The sequence below is a fragment of the Bison bison genome, unplaced genomic scaffold (genome assembly GCF_000754665.1).
Source record: "Bison bison bison isolate TAMUID 2011002044 unplaced genomic scaffold, Bison_UMD1.0 scf7180017864389, whole genome shotgun sequence".
Taxonomy (NCBI): Eukaryota; Metazoa; Chordata; class Mammalia; order Artiodactyla; family Bovidae; genus Bison; species Bison bison.
Window position 1 is genome coordinate 4,613,977 of NW_011494961.1, and position 11,923 is coordinate 4,625,899.

The 11,923-nt window shown below is 40.1% G+C and overlaps 1 protein-coding gene across 11 annotated transcripts in view; it reads right to left on the reverse strand.

The window, feature by feature from the left end:
- The window catches only part of ALPK1 (alpha-kinase 1), a 121,810-nt gene that overhangs the window by 41,420 nt on the left and 68,467 nt on the right, over positions 1-11,923 (reverse strand). The gene's annotated exons all lie outside the window — the stretch shown is intronic.

Consider the following 11,923-nt stretch of genomic DNA (forward strand, 5'->3'; position numbering starts at 1 on the left):
CTTCAATTTAAGTCTGAATTTGGCAATAAGAAGTTCATGATCTGAGCCACAGTCAGCTCCCGGTCTTGTTTTTGCTGACTGTATAGAGCTTCTCCATCTTTGGCTGCAAAGAATATAATCAATCTGATTTAGTTGTTGACCATCTGGTGATGTCCGTGTGTAGAGTCTTCTCTTGTGTTGTTGGAAGAGGGTGTTTGTTATGACCAGTGCATTTTCTTGGCAAAACTCTATTAGTCTTTGCCCTGCTTCATTCCGTATTCCAAGGCCAAATTTGCCTGTTACTTCAGGTGTTTCTTGACTTCCTACTTTTGCATTCCAGTCCCCTATAATGAAAAGGACATCTTTTTTGGGGTGTTAGTTCTAAAAGGTCTTGTAGGTCTTCATAGAACCGTTCAACTTCAGCTTCTTCAGAGTTACCGGTTGGGGCATAGGCTTGGATCACCGTGATATTGAATGGTTTGCCTTGGAAACGAACAGAGATCATTCTGTCATTTTTGAGATTGCATCCAATACTGCATTTCAGACTCTTTTGTTGACCATGATGGCTACTCCATTTCTTCTAAGGGATTTCTGCTCTCAGTAGTAGATATAATGGTCATCTGAGTTAAATTCACCCATTCCAGTCCATTTTAGTTCCCTGATTCCTAGAATGTCAACGTTCACTCTTGCCATCTCCTGTTTGACCACTTCCAATTTGCCTTGATTCATGGACCTAACATTCCAGGTTCCTGTACAATATTGCTCTTTACAGTATCGGACCTTGCTTCTGTCACAGTCACATACACAACTGGGTATTGTGCTTGCTTTGGCTCCATCCCTTCATTCTTTCTGGAGTTATTTCTCCACTGATCTCCTGTAGCATATTGGGCACCTACTGACCTGGGGAGTTCCTCTTTCAGTATCCTATCATTTTGCCTTTTCATAATGTTCATGGGGTTCTCAAGGCAAGAATACTGAAGTGGTTTGCCATACCCTTCTCCAGTGGACCACATTCTGTCAGACCTCTCCCCCCAGGTAGTCCAGCCCAAGTCAGGCTCCTTAATCCCTATCTCTATGACCTTAATTTCATCAAGACTGTCATTGTCATTGTTATCAAAACCACATTCTAGAATAGTGGCAGATGCAGAGTAAAAAGAGAACTGTTTGGACCTCATTGTCCCTAGGACTTTTCATTTGTTCTTAAAGTAATAATTATCATTGAAAGGTTTGAGAGGTTAATTGTGCCTGTTGCAATTTTAAGAGCTATGCACGATTAGAGAAACAAATAGACTGATTTGTCACTTTAGAACCTTATTATCCAAGAGAATCACATTTATATAAGCAAAGCAGAAATAAATTTTTTAACAGTAAGGGTTAGCCTTGCTACAACAAAACCTCATTAAAAAATCTCACTACTAGGAATTTATTCTCAAAGTATGAATGGTTATTCACTAAGTCAGAATCTCTGGATAGTAGACCTTGTGAAAAAAAATTTTAGAAGCTAAACTTTTCCTCATTCTTTCTCTCCTTCCCCAGCTAATGCACAGTCCCACACAGATACACAGACGCACAGGTAATCCTGATTCAGTCAGTCCCTTGAGCAGTATTTAGAATCTCAACCATAAGTCACTAAAATCATAAGCAAGTCTAAGTTATGTGCATTTTAAGCACATTAAGCAAAGATTTGGCCTTACACAAAGAATGACAAGAAGCTGCTGTAGTCCTGTGTTCAAATCATAAAATGTGAGACTTACTGAGAGAGAATGTTAGAGGTCTGACTCCTATGCCCCTTTAACATTCTACTTGACAATGACTCCAGAGGCGCAGAGGTTTCAATTTCATATACAGCGCCAGTGGGAATAAGTCATGCCTAACACGATGGAAGGTTTTCAGTGACCATGAAAGAAACATACATTGTTCTCAGTATTTACACAGTGAAGAAATATAAAAAGTTCCAGAACTGGGTTGGTAATACTTTTAAAATGTGATGGATTGTACCTACGTATGGAAAAAGAGTCAGTTTGAGACTATTCTCAGGAGGAAGAGAGTCAAATCAGTTACTAGGGGGAGATACTGTGGGAAAGTGAAAAATACTGGGCTTGGATTGAGCTGAGGCAGTATTTGCTTTGGATCTCATTGTCCAAACTAAGTAAGCTACTTAATTTTTTAAATTTCATTCTGTTGTGTGTAGAATAGGGATAGTAAAACCACAGAGATTACTGAGAAAATTAAAAAAATATATATGTAAAGTGCCTTGCACTTAGTAGATACTCAATGAGTAACATTATTTTGAGAGTGGACTGATGGTAGGTACGTGGAATCAGTCCCTCATATCTCAAAATATAATGAAAATTTAAAAAGTTTCCACCAAAGTTTACCAATGAGAAAGAAAGAAAGCTTTCCTATAACATTTTAAAAAGTGGGTAGGCCCTAGCCCCTTCCTTTGCCTGTGTGTCAAATGGTGACTCATGACAAACTGCACAGAGGAATTCCTCATCTTGGAGGGGCTGATGATGAGGACGCACCCACTGAACTGTTTTCAGTTTATTATATTGCAGCTGCTGCTGCTGCTAAGTCGCTTCAGTCGTGTCCGACTCTATGCGACCCCAGAGACGGCAGCCCACCAGGCTCCCCCGTCCCTGCGATTCTCCAGGCAAGAACACTGGAGTGGGTTGCCATTTCCTTCTCCAATTCGTGAAAGTGAAAAGTGAAAGTGAAGTTACTTAGTCGTGTCCGACTCTTAGCGACCTCATGGACTGCAGCCCACCAGCTCCTCCGCCCATGAGATTTTCCAGGCAAGAGTACTGGAGTGGGGTGCCATTGCCTTCTTCGATATTGCAGTTATACCTGGTTAAATAGATTCGCAGTTTATATTATCACAAATCAAAGACACTTCAGAATAATTCATAATAAGAGGGGGGAAGACTGCAAAAAGCTCAAAGCAAAGTTCTTTAAACAATAGTCAAATGTAAAGAGTTTGGACATCGTAGCTTTATAAACAGACAAGTGCTAGTTTTGTGTTTCGGCAGTGTGTGTGTGTGCTCAGTCGTGTCCGACTCTTTGCCACCCCGTGGACTGTAGCCCACCAGGCTCCTCTGTCCATGGGGTTCTCCAGGCAAGGATACTGGAGTGGGTTGCCATTTCTTCCTCCAGGGGATCTTCCCAACCCAGGGACTGAATCTATGTCTTCTGTGCTCCTGTATTGGCAGGTGGGTTCTTTACCACTGTACCACCTGGGAAGCCCACTTTGGTAGTATCACAGCCAATAAATTTTATCTGAGGTGTGATTATTGCTAATGGAAACAGACAAGTGCTCCAAATTTACTAGCCTTTCTGTGATGACAAGTAGCTGACAACAGTATGTTATCCAACAGGTATTCTGAAAATATTTTTCAGATAATGATACTGGAAGTGTTTTCAGCATTGTGATTTTAAAAGAAAGTATCTATATTAAAAACACTCACACAAACGGGAAACTTTCAACCTGTTTAAAAATCTTCCAAATGAAGAATCTGAATAAGTTTCGATATCCTTTGTTAAAACATAACGTCTTCTGATTACCTTGCAGAAGCACACCATTGACATTAAGGAAAGTGGAAATTTGCTAGCTGAATTTCAACAAATGATTTTTCATAATTGCTGGATGATTGAAATATGAATAGCGTGAATTAGCAATCACAGCCTACCTCTTTTATTTGGATCAACACACCTTTGAGACATAATTTTTTCAACTATTACAGTCATTAGAACTAAGTACTGAAATAAACTGTGTTAGCTATATCTTCAGTGGGCAGTGCTAAGCTGAGTTTAAAAAAAAATAGTTAATGATATTTAATTATAATTTTAATACAAACAGAAAGGTTCTTGTGCCAATAATTCAGTTTAAAAAATTATTTTAAAATATTCATTTAATATTTGTTTTGTTTTTCTTAAATTTCTATCCTATAGAAATATATAACACAGGAATGCATAGTACATGCATATACTTTATGAAACAAACAAATGTGTATTAGAGTGCCTGCTCAAAATTTTTACTGATGATCAGTAAAAAAAATTAAAGACAACTGATTCACAATGAATTAATCAATGAGATAGTGAAAGATTTTTCTTTTGTTCTATACAAATACACCCGAAAAAAGAAACAAGTAATTCCAAATATCTTTGAACTTGTTGAGCTTAAAATGTTTTGGTTTCTGCCCTCTGAGGCAAGTTGGTTTAATAAGCAAGGCAAGTGATTCTACATCATGAAGGGATGGTGGCAGGCGAAGGGGGGTGGCACAGAGGGGAGGCTTCGGGTCACATCCCAGCTTAACCGCACTTTGTAGTGTGGATTGGGAACATCTCTCAAGCTCTCTGAGCCAACTGTCTCATCAGCAAAATGGACATCATCAGTTCTATTTGCAGGGTTGTCATCAAATTAATATGTTGTTAAAAGCATATCATGCAGAATCACATGAAGTTGTCAGTATTTGGTGCTTGTTGATATACAACAAAACACTGTGGTTCAACTAATATCAACAGCATCAGATATGTGGAGATGGCTGGATGGCATCACTGACTCGATGGGCGTGAGTCTTAGTGAACTCCGGGAGTTGGTGATGGACAGGGAGGCCTGGCGTGCTGTGATTCATGGGGTCGCAAAGAGTCGGACACAACTGAGCGACTGATCTGATCTGATCTGATCTGATATATATTTAGAGATAACATTGTTCAACCTCCTAAATTTACTTAACATAAAATGTAGGAGGTGATGTTATTCTTTCTTGCTGGCAGGACAGAATAAGCACATCCCTAGGACTGATCATTTTCTGAAGGTCATCACTTTCTTCTCTCTGCCCAGCACTTCAATCTGCTCATTTTCTGCATTTTGAACTGGATTGCTCTGCCCACTTGTCTTAGTTTGATCAACTCCACCAAGACTTGGCTCAGCTTTTGGGCCTCATTATGAGGAGACATGAAATCCATGCCATAGGGTTAGTCCTCATCAAAGGGATAACTTGCATGCCTGATTCTGTGGCAACCAAAGTTTCATTGGTAGAATTCTAAGGACAAGTCACCATTTTAATTTATCTTCCATTGAAACTTGAAAGTACCGTATTAAAAGGGGTAGTTTTTTGGCACAGTTTTAGAGCAGGGTTTAAATCCTTGGTGATTTTAATCATATTCTATCTTAAAGTGTGAATTCGCATAGGCCTTGGGACTAATATTTATCCTCTAAAGGTTTCATTCTCTTGGTGCCTAAATTTTACATATTAAATGAAATTCATTTTTGAAGGACCCGAACCTTTTGCCTGGCTCCTTTTCAAAAGAAGAACTACAATGTTCCGCAGAAGAAACTAAAGTTTTAAATGTTGATTACTGAAAATTATAAGATTTCTGTCTTAATTCTGCACTAAGTAAAAAAGTGAAATCACATTGACAGAGAGGGAAGAGGGCAGGTTACAGGGCAGCTGAGACAATAGGAATGCACCCGGGAAAGGCTGCCCTGGCCCCATAACAGCCATGTGTGAAGGATGGAATTGTGTAGACTCAGGGAAGACATGCCAGGTTCAGGCTCAGAAACCTGGGTGCTGGGTCCTGCTGCTCCCACTAACAGGTGGTGTAACTTACAGCAAGTCACTTCTTACTCTCTCTGGGTTTCATTTCCCCATCTATCAAATGATGGGCTTGAAATAGATGACCTTTAAATTTCCCTCCCTGGAAGAAAAGCTATGACAAACCTAGACAGTGTATTAAAAAGCAGAAACATCACTTTGCCAACCAAAGTCTATATAGTCAAAGCTATGGATTTTCCAGTAGTCAAGTATGGATGTGAGAGCTGGACCATAAAGAAGACTGAATGCCAAAGAATTGATGCTTACAAACTGGTGCTGAAGAAGACTCTTGAGAGTGCCTTGGACAGCAAGGAGATCAAACCAGTCAATCCAAAGGAAATCTACCCTGAAAATTCACTGGAAGGACTGATGCTGAAGCTGAAGCTCCAATACTTTGGCCACCTAATGTGAAGAACCGACTCATGGAAAATATCCTGATTCTGGGAAAGATTGAGGGCAGGAGAAGGGGGCTACAGAGGATGAGATCATTGGATGGCATCACTGACTCAATGGACATGAGTTTGAGTATACTATGGGAGACAGTGAAGGAAAGGAACCCTGGCGTGCCACAGTTCATGGGGTTGCAGAGAGTTGGACATGACTGAACAACAAAGTTTCCCTCCAGTTTTGGTATTCTATCATTCAATAAAGAAATAACTTGTACTCATGAATATCAATTATATAGATACATATGTATATTCCATAGGTGTCTGTACGTGTATGCACGCAAATGTTCTAAAATGATCTCCAAAAACTTAACAGGAGAACTTAGCTTATAGCAGGACATCAAATGGGAAAAGGAAAGATTCAGTAACAAGAGCACTGCATTTTGAATCCTCACCTTATTAGTGGAAAGATGCATGGTCGATGTCATTTAATTAATGATGTTAGCTTTTCCATTAGAATCTGAGTTCAGTATTTGTATTTGCTTTTAGAGAAGTGATGCACCATTACTTTACTGTCCTTACTTAGGTTTTTTAATATTTGATCCTATTTAGATTTAAGGACAACTGGACAACAGATGGTTTTCTCTTCTTCTGTTTATGAAGCAAAGGAAAGCTTCCAACTGCTGAACTACACAATGGCTTATACTGCTTGGGACTGAGATACGTCATCACTTACAATCTACCTTTCACAGGTAGGGCAGGTTGTATGGCCAAGTTTGTAGGGATTAGAAGAACATGTGTTGAGTACCTGCCACACATTTAGTGTTCAATAAATGGAGAGGACCATTTCAATAAGCAGACTTTTGACAAAGCGTTGCCCTATCTCTTAATTCTTGCAGTTTTTCAAGAACATGAATTAGGTCTTCTATTTCTCTTACATTACTCTGGGTGATCTATATCAATGCCTGGCGTGTGTTAACACTCAGTAAAGTTTTACTGAATGAATGAACAAATATACAGTTTATATTCACTTTGCTTTTTTCATCCTCATGAAGAATATTTCAGTTATTAAAGTCCCAAGGCCATAGTTAAAGATGAAAACCTCACTGGAGAAAAATCAGTTGCTGAACAAATCATAATCCCAAATGTATCTATTATGGGTGTTGAGTTCTCTATTATTACTATGAAAACTGTTATCTGAAATAAATGCTTTTAAAATGATTTTTAAGACAATCTTTTAACCCAGAACTTATTCATGGAAGAAATTTTATTGTTCCCATGGAAAGCATCTCACCCTCTTACCTAGTCTTCATACCCTGCATATCTTTCTTTGACTTGACATTTCATTTTCTAATAAATTCATACTTTAGTTATCTTTTGCTAAAGGCTCCTTTTCACCTTTCTACTCCCAGGTTACTCACACTAGAATTTTTTTTTAATATGAATTTATTTATTTTAATTGGAGGCTAATTACTTTACAGTGGCAGATTCATGTCAATTTATGACAAAACCAATACAATATTGTAAAGTAATTAGACTTTAAAAAATATTTCCCTGCAATCTTGTAATGAGTAATTCTTACATTTATTCGTGTTTTAATTCTGGACCATTTAGTATTTTAAGTAGTTCAAAATCTAAAATGTCAACTTAAAGGCACCCAGAATATCTAAAGAGACTTATTAAAAAATATTCTGAAAGCTAAATTTATCAAACTCCATTCACAAACATTTTTCAACATAATTAGCACAAGAAAATCAGTAATAATTTATCTCTCTTAAAATTACTGCAAGGTAGCACAGATATTTCCAAAAATGTCTGCTGGATAAAAGTTATCAGATTACCCATTTTTATGATTGTAAAGTTGAAAAGGAAATGGAAAAAAAATCCTCATTCTGAGCCTGCTTCATCCCCTTGTAATCAGCCAGCCTGTGAAGACTGTAGTGTGTCTTCCTACAAAGGTGTCACGCTAAATTCAGGTTTCCTCCCCCACAGAAGTAGAGCTGGGGAGAGGCCAGTTCCTCCCAGCATTAGGACCCCCAAATTTGCAGGGAATGCTCAAAACCGCGGTCTACGAAACAAGTCTTGGCCTGGCAACCTCATCTTTTCCCAAATGCCACTGACATGCAAATCCAAACATGCCCTTAATCTCCCTTTCAGAAGTTTCCTTTTCATATCTTCTCTAAATTAGGTAGAAATTGTACTTTTCAGGAGTGTACAAGTTACTGAAGAAATCACACAAGTTGGCAATCACATGGAGGCCAGTGCCTTCGTGTTCTGGCATCTCACAAGCAAGGACAGTTTTACTAGTTAGAATTCTACTGTGTCCATCCAAACCAAGCTAAACATAAGCTAACGCTAAAAGCTTTCAATACTTTTTGAAAAATCCATCAAAGGTTTTTCTGAATGATATTTATAAGGGCCTTACTGTTCTCTTTCAAAAACTGAAATGCCCTTCTCGGACACTTGAAAAAAATTGCTTGTGCTTTTCATCTTTCCCTCTCAGAGTGTAAACATTGTTTTGAGTGAAAGGAGCTGAAGGAGCGCTTACTTTCCCTTGAAATTTTATTTTTAAATAAGAGAGGGAGAAAATCCTTTTTCTGACTAATACTAATAATACAGGTCAAAGTGTCAGGCGATATACAATTAGATAGAAAACAAAAAAGGTTCCCCCTCTTTTTCCCACCGTACAATGGCACTGGAATATAAATTACCGATGAAGATGAAATAACACTTCAAAGCTTATAGGGCAGGGCAGGGCAATGTTTACAAAGTATTTTCTATGGCACGATGAGACACTACAGAGGACGGTAACCCATGGACTCGAGGGTGTTGCTGAATAGTCTAAAACTAGCATGAGGTAAGATTTTACATCCCTATAGCCTGTGACCCTGTGATATGCTTTGTCTCACAAGGGCAGCTGCAGTTATCAACAGATGTTTCAGCAATAAATAATTGGTATCATCTCGGAAAAGACCCATCTACCTGGGGAGAGGGCATAATACCAAAAACACTGCCCGGCTATCACAGCCACATTAATCTCCCATCTCTCCAGGTTTCTCGGGGAGCATACTGCAGGTGTTTTTTCTGGGAGAGAGAGGACAGACTCTCTCAAGTCAGCAAGCTTTGTGTGGAGTGTAAAGGAGGTTGGCCCCTGCCATAAATTTCTGTCTGTGGCCACACACCAAAGGAGAAAAGATGGGGGGATGGGAAATTAGGCGAGGGAGGAAACAGAGGAGGCTGTGGAGAGCAGAAAGCAGAGCACAAAACACATGATTTTTGCTAATTAAGTTAAGCCTAAGTGAGGAACATTAGAAATGACCCTTTGTTTTACCAACTCAGGCACTCAGCACAGTTTCACGTAACTTTGCTCTGTTATCTATGGAATTAAAGACAGTGTTTACACTCCAAATGTAATGCTAATTTTTTAAATGGAAGGAAAATTTTTTATGAGAAGGATTCGTTTCAAGGTATAAAAGTATCATGGGAATTCAGATTTATGAAAAAATATCTATAAGAACAAATAACTGAATAAAACCTCAGCAACCTTTATTTTTTAATGTAAGAATAAAATCTCACAATTAATTGATTATTATAATAATGTGGCCATCCAGCCTTGGTAAAATGTGATATTGAAACCAGTGGATAACGGGACAAAAACAAATCATGGTATTTCCTTGAGATACTTTTGACAAGCTAAGATAGCACTACAGTTCTCCGTATTTACAAAACAGAGTGGTTTAGCAATTGTGCACTTGGGGCCTGACACAATAAGAAAGCATCTCAAGGCTCTTTGGGAGGTGTGGTTGCTTAATTTATAGCTTGCTGGGTAAGCTAAAGAAAATGATGCTCAGCATTCAAAAAGCTCCCAGGTTAAACACATTATGAGCTAAACGAGCCTAATGGGCTGATTCCTAGAGCTGCCCCTCAGTGACCTTATGAGCAGGGCATAAACTTCTTAAATTCTCTGTGCCTTTCAGTTCGGTTGCCCAGTTGTGTCCAACTCTTTGCGACCCCATGAATCGCAGCACGTCAGGCCTTCCTGTCCATCACCAACTCCTGGAGTTCACTCAAATTCATGTCCATCGAGTCAGTGATGCCATCCAGCCATCTCATCCTCTGTCGTCCCCTTCTCCTCCTGCCCCCAATCCCTCCCAGCATCAGAGTCTTTTCCAATGAGTCAACTCTTCGCAGGATGTGGCCAAAGTACTGGAGCTTCAGCTTTAGCATTATTCCCTCCAAAGAACACCCAGGTCTGATCTCCTTCAGAATGGACTGGTTGGATCTCCTTGCAGTCCAAGGGACTCTCAGGAGTCTTCTCCAATACCAGTTCAAAAGCATCAATTCTTCATCTGTGCCTTTGTGCTCCCCCAATTGTGATATCTGTGCAATATATAGAGGGAAAGTAGAAGGAATAATGACTGGACTCCTGAAACAGCCTTACAACTATAAGCAGTTTGTCTCTCAACTCACATTAACCCCCAAATGCAGCAAGACTTTAAAACGCCATTTTCAGTTTTTTGGCCAATGTCACTACCAACTTTGAATGCACCTAGGGTGATCTAGTAAGTGTGGGTGGAATGAAGGGAGTAAAACCCTGGTTACAGAGATGTGCTGCATCTCGGCCTATGCTGGAAATCCCGAGGAACTTTCTAAGCCTCAAAGGTCGAAGCAGGGGTTTCTTTTCCTCTGTGAGGCTCCCATGCTCTCACCCTCCTTGGAACCATATATAGAGCTTATATATGGTTCTATATATGGTTCTATATATGGTTCTTATATATGGTTCACTGGCTGAAGCACACAGGGCTTTCAAAGCTCTTCTCCTCTCGCATTTTTGTTCAGGCTCTGTGTCTTTAATTTATAGCTTCCTGGGTAAGCTAAGGAAAATGATGCTCAGAGTTCAAAAAGCTGCCAGTTTAAACACATTATGGGCTAAAGCAGCCTAATGGACTTATTTGAGCTGCCCAATCAATTGCCATCCTGTTCTATTTTCAACAGTCATTCTCAAACTCAAACATGCATCAGAATCATCTGAAGGGCTTGTCAATGTTGATTGCTAAACCCTCGCCCCCAGAGTTTTTGATTTGGTAAGACTAGTATTGGAGAAGGCAATGGCACCCCACTCCAGTACTTTTGCCTGGAAAATCCCATGGGCAGAGGAGCCTGGTGGGCTGCAATCTGTGGGGTTGTGAAGAGTTGGACACAACTGAGCGACTTCACTTTCACTTTTCACTTTCCTGCATTGGAGAAGGAAATGGCAACCCACTCCAATGTTCTTGCCTGGAGAATCCCAGGGACAGGGGAGCCTGGTGGGCTGCCGTCTATGGGGTCGCACAGAGCCTGACACGACTGAAGTGACTTAGCAGTATACGGCCCAAGAATCTGAGCCAGTTTTTGGGTGATACTAAGTGCTGTTGTTTGGAAGTCTAACTTTAAGCCCCACTGCTTTAGAGCTGCACTCTCCAATTAGTGCAGAAGGAAATGGCAACTCACTGCAGTATTCTTGCCTGGAGAATTCCATGGACAGAGGAACCTGGTGGGCTACAGTCCATGGGGTCACACAGAGTTAGCCACGACTGAGAGACTGAGCACATCTAATTAAATAGTAGCCCTGCTGCTGCTGCTGCTAAGTCGCTTCAGTTGTGTCCGACTCTGTGCGACCCCATAGACGGCAGCCCACCAGGCTCCCCCGTCCCTGGGATTCACCAGGCAAGAACACTGGAGTGGGTTGCCATTTCCTCCTCCAATGCATGAAAGTGAAAAGTGAAAGTGAAGTCGCTCAGTCGTGTCCGACTCTTAGCAACCCCATGGACTGCAGCCTGTTAGGCTTCTCCATCCATGGGATTTTCCAGGCAAGAGCACTGGAGTGGGGTGCCATCGCCTTCTCTGAATAGTAGCCCTAGCCACATGGAAATGTGTATGTAGTTCATTTTAAAAATGAAATAAAACTAAAAACTCAGTTCTTCA